The sequence below is a fragment of the Tupaia chinensis genome, unplaced genomic scaffold (assembly GCF_000334495.1).
Source record: "Tupaia chinensis unplaced genomic scaffold, TupChi_1.0 Scaffold146052_1, whole genome shotgun sequence".
NCBI lineage: Eukaryota > Metazoa > Chordata > Mammalia > Scandentia > Tupaiidae > Tupaia > Tupaia belangeri.
This window is the reverse complement of record NW_006205908.1, coordinates 435,038-450,415: the sequence shown is the minus strand read 5'-3', so window position 1 is coordinate 450,415 and position 15,378 is coordinate 435,038. Positions and strand designations below refer to the sequence as shown.

The 15,378-nt window shown below is 38.2% G+C and overlaps 1 pseudogene; it reads right to left on the bottom strand.

Annotated features, from left to right (window-relative positions):
• Positions 1 to 14,582: 14,582 nt before the first annotated feature.
• LOC102480143 (60S ribosomal protein L12 pseudogene) lies at positions 14,583 to 15,096 on the bottom strand (annotated as a pseudogene).
• Between the last annotated feature and the right edge of the window lie 282 nt (positions 15,097 to 15,378).

Sequence of the window (15,378 nt, the reverse complement as noted above, 5' to 3'; positions counted from 1 at the left end):
CAATACTTTAAGAACTTGCCTAAATTCCCATAGTTGCTAAACGTTGGGATAGAATTGGGACCCAAGCAATGGAACTCTAAGTGTGTTAGTCATTGTAGTAAATACAGAGCATTATTAACATAACCACCAAAGAAGCCACTGTGAGATATGTGAGCAGATTTTGTTTATTGCTTCCTAGGTTCTTGATGAATCAACCTCAGCCCTCTGTGGACTTCCTAATACTTTAGTATGATGACAATACCACTGGCCACCTCAGGTTTCCAGAATATTCTCTTGTAGGGTCAGCTAGACCAGTTTAGAGCCGAACAGTAGGCCCTTCTTAAACTTCCTATCATAACGATAACAGAAACTTTGAATGACAACAGTGCCTTTAACACATGGTGAGTGGTATGAAATCGATCAATATTTTGTTCTCAAATATTGATCATAAGAATGAGGAAGAGAAAATAATTCCATATACTTGGCATGTACTACGAATTGAATGGGAAGCTGGCCAGAGGAGCAATTTAGGAGAAGAGACATATGGGAATTACTCAACAGACCAAGGTTCAAATGTCAAATTAACCAATTACTAGTGTGATCCTGGTCTTCTACCTGCTTAAGTCAGTGACTTCCTCACCTGCAAAATTAGACTAATAGGAGCAATTATGGAGATAAATTTTGAGAATTATATAAGACAATGTCTGTTAAATGTTTAATACAAGATCTATATATAGTGGATTATAGGTTATAAAAATTTGGAGGTGAATCTTTAAAACATTAGGTTACATTTTCTTTTCTTTTTAATTATCGGAGGGTGGGTGTGCTTGCCAGATAGACAGCAACTAAGTACTCCTCACTGGGACGAGGTCCCATTGCAATCCGTTTCCCTCCATTTTTCCATGTGGCAGAATGTTGGGCATGCACTCACATGTGTCTGAGTATTTTTCAATCACCAAGGCCAGCATTCAAATTGCAATCAGCCATGCGAGATGTAACTTCCAATGTATAGAATTTAACTGCTGCTACTGGGACAGCCCAACTGTTACTTTTGAAAAATTGGTTTATATAGTTTTTGTTGTTATTTTGTTTTGCTTTGTTTTTATTTTTTCAGGTTTTTGCCATGGGACCCGTGCACTTGTCAGACACAGAGAGACAGAGAGAAGGAAAGTGAAAAATCATTCCCCAAGTGAGACAGCCATGCTACAACCCCTTCTCCATTCTCTTGGGGCTTGGGGCATGTATACACACATGCCTGGCTTGATTTTCAAGCTGCCGAGTCTGGGGCTCAAACGATGGTCTACCATGTGGTAGTCCAGTACTTTGATCACCACGCCACTTCCTGGCTCCCAGTTTTTATAGTCTTATGAGCTTTTCTTCCTTTTTAATTTTTTTCTATTTTTCTCCAAAATTGTATACAGATGACAAAAGACATATGCCAAACTCGACATAAACACAAATGACCAGGTAAATGGATTTATGAGAAAAGACAAAAGGCCAAGCATTTTTTACTATAGTAATGCTACAGTATGTAAATGCTAATAATTTACCATTGACCCAATTGATCATCTAACTTTGCAATGAATGTTCTTTTAAAAATACATAATATGCATCATAATGGTCATGTTACACTTATTAGGTTTTAACTTAGCTTAGTGACCTATTTATATATTTAATAAGTAAAACCTATAGTTTTTAGTTAGGTAAAAAGTGCTACCAAGGTATGAGTCTTCACAGAAAATTCGAGTTTGCACCTAGAATCATGGTACAGTGGCAGGTGATAGCTCCACCTACTGGCCAAGAGTGTAGCTGAAAGTGCATATCTAACCATAACCCTAAAAGCATGCAGAGCCTATCCTGTGGATCTATCAATAAATAGACACACACAAGAGCCTACACACAAAACCCTACTGAACCACATCTTCCCTCAAGTCCAAATGGAAGACAAGATGGCTCATTTGAAACAGTATTCTCCATCTCCTTGTGTATGGTTGTACTACAATCTAGGAAGGCATTAAGTGACCACATATATTTGCATCCTAAGCTCTAAGACTATATTTTAACTTCATTGAGACATGAGATTTTCAGGAATAGGTAATGTCTACATTAAGTGTAAATGCAAGTACAATTTTTTTTCAGTCTTATTTGTTTTTGTCAGACGAATTAATTTGTTAAGCTACTGACCTAATATTTACAAGGTATTAATTTAATGGCCTATTCTGGGCCAGGTGGTATGTTAAATGCTGTGGATTCAGAAATAAACCAATGAAGCAAAAATCCCTGCCTTGGGACCAGCAGTTAGTGTAATGGCTATGTCGCTGGACTCCCACACCGTCGACTGCGGTTCGCGTCCTGGACCTGGTGGCTTAAAACTCAGGCCGGGCGCGTGTGCGTGCATGCCCAAGATCCCGAGAGGAGAATGGAGGAGAAGGGATTGCAGCATGGCCATCCTCCCTGGGGGGTGATTTCTTGCTTTCTGTCTCTCTGTCTCTCTCTGTCTGTCTGGTGAGTGCATGTGCCCTATAGCAAAAACCTCTAAAAAATAAAAAAAATCCCTGTCTTTGTAGAGTTTGCATTCCAATGGACAGAGAAAAATGTTCACATTTATTTGTGCTTGGTCCTCAAAGTGTACAAAACATATCCAATAATTAACAGCAAGTTTTAATTATTTCCTTGGTGAGGTTTGTAAATGAAATTTTCATTCTCTTGCTAATGGTTAGGCATTGCAATTGGCCTGATTCTTAGTAAATTCGTAGCTATCTTTCTAGTTTGTAACTGGTTTCTTAAATGAGTCCAAAAATACTAGTAGGAAGGAATATTGTGAAAATCCAGTACTGTGTTACTATGAAAACATGTGTAAATCACTGTGCTTGTGACATGGAAGTCAGTGAGAGATAGGCCTACATGAAAGAACCTACAGTCATTTTTAAAAGACCTTGATCCTTTTCAACCACCCAGTGTATGTATGAGCCATCTCCATCACTGAATTTATCATTCTCCTCACTCATAGGAATTATGGAGAAATACGTAATAAAGTGGGATTTGAAAAATCCCAATAGGTTTGAAAGAGCAAGAAAGATCATCAAAACAAAAATACCCAGGTACAGACCCTGGTCGGGGTTTGTGTTTAAGGTTACCTTCTGTTAAAGCTCTATTTTTAAGCTACTCAGATTAGCTTTTTGCAGCCAAAAGTAACCTTTCCAACTTGATTTGTGAGCTTTTATTTATTAAATCAAGTTCTGTCCACAGGACACTGTTGTGTTACCATTTAGTAAGAAGCAGTTGTTCTTTACCATTGGGCTGAAAAGTGACTTATCACCCATGAGACCCAGAATCGCCAGCTGCCTTTCTGCTTTTAGTAATAATGCACTCAGAAGTGGGTGCTCTTGACAGTCACTGCTTTTCTTTCCAAGGGATCTGCTTGGCTTTCATACCATGGAAGTGCTCAAGTGATGAGGAGCAGAGACTTAAGGTTAGCTTCCACAGGGTGAAGGATGCTCTTAGACTTTCTGCTCTCTCTGTAGAATGACCACAACAGGAAAATCAAGATATATCATAAAATATATGAAGCACATCATGACCAAGTACTATGGAAAAACAAACACTAGCAAGATCCACTAAAGGTAATGTTGAAATGTAAATTGTTTCCTAGAAAGGTAATTCTATGTAAGAATGGTGAACAGGCTCCCGGAGAGATAATTATAACCAGTACTGGAATATATACAGCGCCTTTGTCACATTAAGCTTCATTTACTGCTGTATTAATCACATATTTCTTCTCCCCTTCCCCCTGCTTATTTCATTTTTAGTGGTGGAAAGAAAGTAATTCAAAACAATTTGTGGCAAACTTCTTTAGAGCTGAGAGAACCCAAGAAAGAATATGTACTAGTTACACGTCAGCTTTGAAGATCCTCATCCTAGCACCAATGAATAATGTGTCATATGCAGATGTTTCAAGCTTCTTTTTTATTTGCAGAAAACATTTTTAATCCTGTGTTTTTGTGTTTCTAAAAGTTTATTATTTCTTCTCTGAGCCATCACGTGTGAAAGGAGAGAGAGGAGAGAGAGAGACAGCACCGCTAACATAGGCTTGACGTTGCAATCTGTCCCAGCCCCAGATCGAGGGCATAAATGTGTTCAGGGAGGTCTCTGGATATGAACTCAGAACCTTCCCATGTGAATCAGCCTTGCGGTCTTGCATATCATTTCACCACTGTACTACCATCTGGCCCCAAGTATCTATATTTAAAAAACAATGTGAAATAGGAAGTTGGAGATAATTTATATAATTCTATCAATCTTTTCAAGTTAACATTGATATTTAGGTGACCAATGAAGCATTAAAGAGTTTTCACAGCCACAACTTGCTTCTAAAACTTCATACTCTGGCCAACCCTGTGTTGTAAGACATAAGACACAAAGAAATATGAGGGAAAAACCAGAAAGTTAAACTTGGGTGAGTTCATGTAAGAAGCAAGTGGTACTTATTAATTGCTAGTCTAATTCTAAATACTTGTAGAGTTACAAAATTAACAATGCACTTGATGCACTGCACTAAAGAGCAATATTATTTTTTGTTTGAGTTGCTTTTCAAATTTGAGCTTTGGGAGACTGAGAACTGTTTTCCAGTGCAGCTGTAATAAATCAGCACAAACTCAGTGCTTTAAAACCACACAAATTATTATCTTAGAGTTCCTCAGGTCAACAAGTCCAAAATAAGTCTCACAGGTTAAAACTGAGGTGCCAGGAGAAGGACAACTCTTTCTGGAGGTGCTCATGGAGACCATTTCCTTGCCTTTCCAGCTTCTAAAACCACCCACCTTCAGTCCTTTCTAGCCTTCTCCCCCGTCTGTGAAGGCAGCAATGCAGCAAGCTCTCTGCCCTACTTTCATCCATGTCCCCTTCTCTGATTTTCATCTTCTGCCTCTCATTTCCCTTAAAAGGGAATCTCATGATTAATGTAAGCCCACTCACATAATTTTGATGAGTTTCCCTAATTTAAGCTTGGCTGTTGAGTAACTTTAATTCTATTGGATGGGGGGGGAGGGTGGTATTTTCAAGAAGTTCGTGGAAAATATTTTGAAAAAAATTATGCATGGATTAAAAATTTTTTCCCACCAAAATAAACTCATACTTTAAGACCAACAGATGGCATAATGGTTACATTGCCGGACTCCCACATAGTCTACTGCAATTCGAGTCCTGGACCTGGAGTCTTAAAACTCACATCAGGTGCACAAACATGCATGCCCAAGATCCTGAAAGGATAATGGAGAAGGGATTGTGGTAAGGCCATTCTTGCTTGGGGGGCAATTTCTCACTTTCTGTCTCTCTGTCTAGCTGGTGAGTGCATGTGCCCTATAGCAAAAATCTCTCTAAAATAAATAAACAAATCAACAGGCTCATACTTTAATCCCATTTTTCTACAATTCTTGAAGTCCCTTAGGATTTACAACTTTTGTTCCTACTTGCAAGTAACCTGGCATATTCACAGGCTCTGAAGATTCAGACACCAATGGGCCACATCTTTGGAATGTCAGTATTCTACCTACCACAGAGACTATGAGTCAGAAGTCTTTAAACAGGATTAGTTTATAGATATATGTAGCAAAACTTGAGTTAAAATCTTAAAACTTGCCTTCAGATTAAGCTGTGATTAAATGGTTCATTATGGTCTCCTGCTAATGGGACCACAGGCTACAGTTGAGTTGGTTACCTCTATGCTCTAATGTAGTTGATATTCACCCTACCATGCGGACATGATTTTAATACTATTCCAAAGAAATTCATTTAAAAAATTTTGAGACCACAAATGATTTTAAATCAATTTTTTTTTTAGCTTTTTTGCTCTAGGGCATGTACACTCACTGGAGACAGAGAGAGGGAAAATAAGAAATCACCTTCTAAAGGGGATGGCCACACACCCACAATCACTTCTTCATTCTCCTGTTGGGATTTTGGGTAAGCAAGCACATGTGTCCAGCATGATTTTTAAGTCACCAGGGCCAGGACTTAAACTGTGGCTGGCCATGTGGGAGTTCAGCACCTAATCTTTACGCTACATGCTGGCTCCTCAAAGGATCTTTTACTCTTTTAAGTCAAGTAAATATAATGACAGCAATGTTTCAATAGTGAGAAATTCATTTCAGCCCTTCTTCCTGTACCCTCTTAAGTGCTGTGGTTCTGATGAGAAATGATCTTATGGAAGCGGAAAACAGCCTCCTTTCCTAGGAAAACCAAGAAAATGAGAAATTGGAGGGGGACAAGGTAGACTACAAAGCGTGGGCTTCACTATTTAGTGTGGGCCTGGTGGAGAGCCAGTTAGGTGCTTTTATTGCATCCTGATTCTATCAGGGCTCAAAAGCTTCATTTCCAGTTTTGTGGATAACAATTATTTATTTTTTGACCATCATTTATGAACTGATGTATAAATTCTAGGATGATACTAGGGGGCTTCAAAAGGTTTGCAAAACATGAAGTTAAAAATAGAAATTTATTTGGGTGCAAAAGAATTTGAAATCCATGCATAGTTCTTTTCATAGTGTGCATTTTCCATGAAGTTTATGAGGCCTCTCCTTCCAAATATAAAGAGAGAGGTTGAAGGCATGCACACAGATACATTCAGGGCAGTCAGAGAAGTGTGTTAAAAGAGGTACTTATGTGTTACTAGGAGAGCACTAAGAAAGGGCAACTAACACATTCTGGAGGTTCATATTGTACCCCAGCTTGAGAATCTTCAAAACCACAGATGCTGCATCTTGGAAAGTAGAAATGTATTCCTCAGATTTTTGCAGGAAATAGCTAGAGGTGTATATTCCAACTAAGACAAAATGTCATCTGGGATAGTAATCATCAGACCTAATCTTAAAACAGTGGGAGAACAATACATTATAAGACATAAGACTCCATTATTATCTTTGTAAGAACCTCAAGTAGTGTTTTAGAAGCAAAAACCTCTGGCACCTAGAATAATTACCTGTGTGTGCATTAGTATATGCATATGTGTGCATGCATGCTAAGAAACAGTCATGTTACTTTGTAGGTACTGTCCCCTAACTGCCCTCTCTCCTGTATGTGCATTCTTAAATAAGTATCTGCTATCTGGAGTTCTTCGGTTGACTTGCCCCGCCTCCATACTGTGCTCTAACAGGCAGAACTAGCCATGGATAGAAAATCCAAACCCGGATACTAGGAGACTATCCCTGATCATGTGCCACTGCCTCTTTATTACACTTCTACGTGGTCATGCGGGCTCCACGTCCAGGTGCTTAGCGTTTGCTTTTACCTAGGACAGACCAGTCCTGAAGCAGCGGTTTGTCTGGTTGGTCCAGCTTCATTCAGGAATCCTAATCATCCTTTCATACTGGGTTTCAGCTTCCCACTTAGCTCTTAGCATGTTCATTCTCTGAGGGGGAGAAACTGCTGTAACATACTGCTTTGTCATGAGATGAGCTAATAATACCTACTACCTCTCCTGCCCAACCCAGATCCACATTCATACCTGTTCACACACAGCACACACCTTCTTAGATAGGCCTGTACACCACACACACACACACACACACACACACACCACACTTTCTTAGGTGATAAAGATTTAGTTTTCTACTACCATATTTTTTTTTATATTTGTTTCTTTTCAGCATCCTGTAACTTAGAGGCAGATACATAGTAGTCACATAATAAGTCATACTTGCTGGTGGTTCAGTCATGATATCCCACTAGGCTCCCAACCACAGAATCTAAAAACTCTCATTGTTCTTAGTGATAGGGTATGTGCACTCGCTGGAGAGAAAGAGAGAAAGTGAGAAATAACTACCCCCGGGGGGATGGCCACACTGTGGTCCCTTCTCCTTCATTTTCCTCTTGGAATTTTGGGCATTCACACACATACTTCTTGTTTGCTCTTCAGGCCACCTGGTCTGGGACTTGAAGCACAGAGTTGACCGTGTGGGATCCAGGCACTTTAACCTCTATGCTACCTTCTGGCCTTCTATATTCCTTTTAAGATAAGACAAAATGTTTTCTACACCTAACTTCACATGAGAGATATTTTTTACTTATTAAATAATTAGTAAAACACACACACACACAAGTAAGATGCATATATCTTAAACAGGTCTTCTTAGGACTAAAAGCAAGTAAATGACCTGCTTGTATAGATGCTTTGCTCAAAAACAGAGCACTGCATTTGACCTAAGAAAAAATGAAAAACATAATTATTTTCACTTCTGGTTAGACTGGATAAAGTCAGGATGATGGAGCTGGTCAAGCCAGAAGCAGTAACCCCCTCTATCTGTTATGCTTTAAGAGTTCTGGAAAACTGGGACTATGTTTTAGTTGCATTTTTTTCATCGGAAACTTTCTCTCCTAATGATAGAATTGTAGTTAATGTTCAATTACTGGTAAGTCTTGATTTCAGAAGTAAACTGTTAATTATTAGTTTTCTCTTACTAATTACCATTAATCACCTTGATATGTTTAATTTTTTTTTCTTTTTAAAGTTTTTGCTATGGGGCACGTGTACTCTCCCATTAGAGACAGAGAGAAACAGTGAGAAGGAAAGGGAGAAATCATCCCTCAGGAGGGATGGCCATGCCACAATCCCTTCTCCTCCATTCTCCTCCTGGGGTTTGGGGCACACACACACACATACATCTGATGTGATTTTTCAAGAGGACTTGAACCATGACCATCCATGTGGGAGTCTAGCACCTCAACCACCACACCACCTGCTGGCCTAATATGTTTAAATTTTTTAATTTGTTTCGATATAACAAATATTTACGGAACTCTTACTACCATGACCTTCTCATATTTACTTTCTTCCTTGAGAGATTCCTGTCTGTAAGCAGTGTCCTAGCTGTAACTCCAACTCTTCTGTTTTAGATTCCTGTCTGTAAGCAGTGTCCTAGCTGTTGCCAGGACCTACAGCAGTGAGAGAGTGAGTGACTGACACAGCTGCAGGTATTATGAAGATCCTGTCCCACAAATGCACCTTTCACATGAATGAAATACTCCCCTGTTTTTCTTGTTTTTGTTTGTTTGTTTGTTTGTTTGTTTTTGTTTTTTTGAGAGGTTTTTGCTATATGGCGTGTGCGCTCGCCAGACAGGCAGAGAGAGACATAGAGACAGAAAGCAAGAAATCACCCCCCAGGGGGGATGGTCATGCCACAATCCCTTCTCCTCCATTCTCCTCTCGGGATCTTGGGCACGCACGCACACGTGCCCGGCGTGAGTTCTAAGCCACCGGGTCCGGGACGCAAATCGCAGTCGACTACGTGGGAGTCTAGCGACATAGTCATTACGCTAACTGCTGGTTCCCTTCTTGTTTGTTTTAACTCTAAGGCAGTTGATAAATCAACACAGACTCAACTGAAAATATGTCAAGATGACTTATAAATTATAAGCTAGTAAAGTAGGTTTTTCAAAGCTCAAAAAATTTATGAAAATATTCTGAGGAACACTGATTGAACTTCTGACTTTGCAAATCTTGGAAGAAAATTAACTTTATGACAAAAATTAAATTAAACAACTATGCAATTATAAATATAAATTTTTAATTTAATTTACTTTTATCTTGCTCCCACTCCATATTCTAATTACACAGTCCTTTAAAACCCTGATATTTCACAGAGGCATGTCAAATTAAGCATGAGAATAGTTAGCTAAAGTCATTTGAACTTACTGTAATAAAATGTCCATTGTAAATGTAATTTGCAACTTAAGGAAATAAAAATTATGAAACTTACTGACTATAATATTAATTGCTGAAATTCTGACCAATAGTAGAACTTATTAGTCTACAATACTAAAATTTACAGTGATACTTCTCTAACATTTGGAACATTAATAATAAATTGTTCTTTCTGAAAAAGTAATATTATTTTTAGAAGACATATATATAATTCAGTGGTAGATACGGTATGTATATTGTTTTCATTATACTCATGGATAGCCAAGATCTATGGTAAGACTACAGTGGAGAAATGTCTTAGAATTTTGACTGAAAATGAAAAATCTTTAGAATCATTTTATTGATTTAATACAATGGATATTGCTGTGGTTTGAATGTTTATCCCTTTCAAAAATCATGCTGAGATTCATTTGCCTTTAACACTATTAAGAGATGTGGCCTTGGGACCAGCAGTTGGTGCAATGGCTGTGTCGCTGAACTCCCATGTAGTAGACTGTGATTCGAGTCCCAGACTCAGTGGCTTAAACTCACGCCAGGCGCGTGTTCGTGCGTGCCCAAGAGGAGAATGGGAGAAAAGGGATTGCAGCTTGGCCATCCCCACTGAGAGGATGATTTCTCGCTTTCTGTCTCTCTGTCTCTCTGTCTTTCTGCTAGCGCACGAACCCAATAGCAAAAAAACCTCTCAAAGAAAAAAAAAGAAAGAAACAATGAAACAAAGAAACAAAGAAAGAGAAAAAAAAAAAAAAAAAGAGGTATGGAGGTGTGCCCTTTAAGATTCCCGAAGGAGCAGAATGTTGTTAAAAGAATGTGTAAAGTTATATGTAATCCAATGTAATATAAAGAAGATTATGATAATAATAAAAAAAAAGACAAAAAAAAAAAAAGAATGGATGGTAAAGGCAATTCTGATAGATATCTGATTGAAATGAAGAACAAGTTACTGAAAACAGGAAGAAAGACCATTGTTCTAGTCCATTCTATTGCTGATAACAGAAATGCATAAGTCTGAGTAATTTATAAAAATAGAGATTTATTCATCTCACAGAGGAGAGAGCCCAGGTCCAGGGGCTGCTTCTGGGGAGGATGGTCTTGTTGATGGGTAGTGTGGGCAGGAGCTCTAGCAGAGCAGAGCCTATGTGTATACCTCCCATGGTCAAGTTAATGCTGATTATTACCTAGAGACATTAGTTAATAAAATGCTTTTCTTTTCAATTCACCTCATTTTGCTTTTTTATATATTTAAAGAATAGGCAGAAGCTTTCTCTAAAGTTTCTTCCAAATATCCTTTAAAAGTCTAGGCATTGTGGTTTCACAATACAACTCTAAGAGGTTATTTTTCTTCCCTCAAATAAGCACTTAGTTACTTAAAAAGATTAAACTGGAACAGCAATAAGCCCTTCAATTTATAGTTTCAAATAATTTTCTCCAAAACTTTGGAGCATTTAAAAAAAGTTTTCAAAGCATACGTATCTGGACTTAAGTATCTGTGTTTTGTTTGTTTGTTTGTTTTACACATAATATTTTGCTTTTTATAAGTACTTGTTTTGCTTTTTTAAGCATATGATATCATAATACTATTTTCTCTGTTGTATAGATTAAAAGGTCAGGACATTCCTAGTCAGAAATTAAAAGCAAACACATATTTTTTTTCTAAGCTATTTACACTTGATGGAATAAATGAATATACTGTTAGAGCAAAACAAGGTAGATTCCTTAGTCGCACTGGAAAAAATGAAGTAGGACTTATCCAAACAAGAAAGAGCTATTCAAGAGATTTTGTAAAGTGAAAGTGAATTTAGGAGATTGAATGGCCCTCAAGAAAGAGTCAATCAATCGTTGAAAGTATTAGCAAGCATGGTAAACATCGATAAAATTTTCCAAATGAAACTTTGGTGATCAGGGGCCTATGAGGCGGGAATTTCAGCCCTTTGTTAGTTTTATTGCCTGATCCTGTGCTCTGACAGGAGGCTCATCATATCAGAGGAAAGGGAGCAGACAATTTGTGAGCCAGGAAGTCAGCCGCTGCTAATTCTAACCAGTTGTTTTCAAATCTCTGCATTTGAGGGTTTTCCTCAAATAAAGCCTTATGTCTAAAACCCCAAATATAAACATCATGAAACAAAAAATAATAATAATAATGGCTGGCATGTGGTATGGTAGTTAAAGCACTGGATCCCATATGGCTGACTCTGCAGTTCAAGTCCCCAACCCCTTGACTTGAAACTCATATGGGGTGGGTGTGCATGCATGCCCAAAATCCTGAGAGGAGAATGAGGAGAAGGGATTGTGATGTGTCCATCCATACCAAGAGGTAATTTCCCATTTTCTTATTCTCTCTGTCTCTCTCTCTCTCTGGAAAGTATATGATCCTATGGCAAAAATCTAAAATAATAATTATAATAATCAAAAATAAAAATGCTGAGATGTGTATAGCAATTATAGCTCTAGCAGGTATAAATGACTGAAAACCCTCAAGAAACCAAGCCCTTCTGAGCCCTGTTTACAAGATGCTGTGCAGACCAATTTTCTTATTTGACTCAGAAAAAAATAGTAAGTTGATGCAGCACCCCACAGTCATACAGTATTGAATGGGAACTAGGGTTCTTGAATTTCTCATCTGCTGCTTTTCATCTTATTTCACCCCCTCTCTCTTCGGAATACATAGATCTTGTATTGAAAGATTTAACTGATGTGCACACACCCTATATTTGCCTTCACCAATCCAAATTAAATTTATTGCAAGAAAAAGAATTAAGAATACAAAGTTTCCTTATTTTTTCTAATAGACAGAAAGTATTGCTAATGTAATAATGTATTTATTAGAAAGGATGATTGGGGATGAGGTAAAATAATGATGCGTTAATACTTTTTCTAATGATCTTCACCATCATCAGGATTGCCGTTTATTTCTAAAATGCATTTGATTAGAATGTTGAGATAATCACAGGTTTGAACTCTGTGTAGGTTACATAGTGCAAGTCCCCCCATGGCCTTTACTGAAAGCAACTATCTTAATCCTAAAGGTAAGGTCACATTGATGGATTTGTATCTTAAATCTTGAAAGCTTGTTGGAAACAGATGCTTTAATTATGATGCCCATTAGCCACTTTATGATGAATGTATTCATGAAGTATTCTTATTGTGAATATCTTAATAAACACTGAAATGTCATGATTCTATTTCAATTATTATGACTATTTTCCCTTTTTGGGGGCAATACATTTAAAGTTGGTCATGGTTAATGCTGAGTTAATGATCAAGAGTTTTTTGGTTTTTGAAATTTTTTTTTTTTTGGAGAGGTTTTCGCTATAGGGCACATGTGCTTGCCAGAAAGACAGAGAGAGACAGAGAGATAGAAAGCAAGAAATCACTCCCCCAAAGGAGATGACCACGCTGCAATGCCTTCCCCTCCATTGTCCTCTTGGGATCTTGGGCACGCATGCACACGCGCCCGGAGTGAGTTTAAGCTGCTGGGTCTGGGACTTGAACCGTGGTCGACTACGTGGGAGTCCAGCGACATAGCCATTACCCTAACTGCTGGTGCCAATGGTCAAGAGTTTTATAACTCTATTTGCATAAGTACAGGAATGGTGAAGTCTGGAATCTGAATCATTTAAAAACTTGCAGTTTAGAAGAGATATCCAGGGACAAAATGACATTTATTTGAAAACTCTCAACCATAAACATATCTTATGATAAAATTATTGAAGGACCAGCAGATGGCATACTGGTTATGAAGCTGGATTCCCACATTGTCAACCACAGTTTGAGTACTGGACCTGGCAGCTTAAAACTCACGCCAGGCACATGTGCATGTGTGCCCAAAACCCAAAGAGGAGAATGGTGGAGAAGGGATTACCGCTTGGCCATACCACCTGTGGGGGGGAGGTGATTTCTGGCTTTCTGTCTCTCTCTGTCTCTCTGGTGAGTGCAGGAACCCTATAGCAAAAATCTCTTATCTGGAGTATAGTTTATAAAAATTTTCTCCCTTTCCAGGGGTTGTTGATTCACACTAATTACTGTGTCTTGCTGTGCAGAAACTTCTTAATCCAATATAATCACATCTGTCTATTTTTTTCTTTTGCTGTGAAGAAACTTCTTAATCCGATGTAATCACATCTGTCTATTTTTGGGATTTTTACCTGTGCTTTGCTGGTCTTATTTAAGAAGTGCTTACCTACCTCAATGTCTCCCAGAGTTTCCTCAGGGTTTTCCACCAGTAGTTTTATAGTTTGAGGTCTTAGGTTTAGATATTTGATCCACTTTCAGTTGATTTTTGTTAATGGTGAGACATAGGAGTTCAGATTCATCTTTCTGCAGGTGGATACCCAGGTTTTCCAGCACCATTTGATGAAGAAGTTTTCCTTTTACTTTGACTGGTACCCTCCATGAAAAATCAATTGACTGTATGTTTTGGAGTTTATTTTTGGAGTCTATTCTCTTGCATTGGTCCATATGTCTTTTTTTGTGCTAATGCCACCCTGTTTTGATTATCACAGCTTTGTAATATATTTTGGGGTCAGTGAGTGAGATGCCTCCTACTCCACTCTTCTTGTGCAAGATTTCTTTAGAAATATGGGGTCTTTTATGATCCTAGACAGATTCTATGATTATCATTTCTAGACCTGTGAAGAAGGTCTCTTGTAATTTTATAATGATTGCATTAAATATGTAGATTAATTTGGGTAGAATTGTCATTTTGCTTATCTTAATTATCTCAATCCAAGAACATGAGATGTCCTTCCACATTTTTGTGCCATTTTCAATTTCTTTTTTTAAGATTTTCATAGTTTTCCTTGTAGAGGTCTTTGATTTTCTTGATTACATTGATTCCTAGGTATCTTATATCTTTTTTTTTTTTTGGTTTTCTCATGATCCTTTATTGAGATGTTTTCCTATGTACTTCTTAACTAGCTAGGCATTCCACTGCACCACTCTTGATGTCATCGATGATGTCATGAGGGTGGCAGTCATCGACATTGCAGCCTACAGACTGGGCTGTCCCCAGGATCTCTTTAATAGTTCCAGAGAGTTATCTAGCCAAAGACCGACCAGTGCCTCATCTGTCAGGCAAGGCTGACAATCTTGTCAAAAGTGATGTTTCCACTATGTTTAATATTCTGCTTCTTTCTGATTCTTGGAGGTTTCTTGAGGGCTTTGATGATGAGCGCAGAAACAGAAGGTACCGCTTTGATCTGGGCCTGTCCATTCTGAATGGTCAGTTTCACGGTAATCCTCAGACCCTTCCAGTCACTGGTTGCCTTGGCAATGTCATCAACAACCTTTTCTGGAGACAGACCCAGGGGGCCGATCTTGGGGGCCAGGGCAGACATGGCACTGACTTTGCCACTGGTGCACCTCAAATACATGACTTTGATCTGGTTGGGGTCAAATTTGGGCTACATGGTGGAGGTGGCTGGTGTTGGATGAACTTGAATTCCAGATGACTGAAGAAAGTTGCACCGAATCCTCCTCCAAGCCAAAAGCCTAAAGCAATATCTTATACTTTTTGTGGTTATGGTAAATGAGATTACTTTCTTCAGTTTTGCCTCTGCTTGCTGTTTGTATATAATAGAAATACTATAGATTTTTGTAAGTTGATTTTGTATCTTGTCACTTTACTGTATTCATTTATTACTTTGAGAAGTTTTTTCATAGATTCTATGTATACAATCATGTCATCTGGAGACAGAGATCATTTC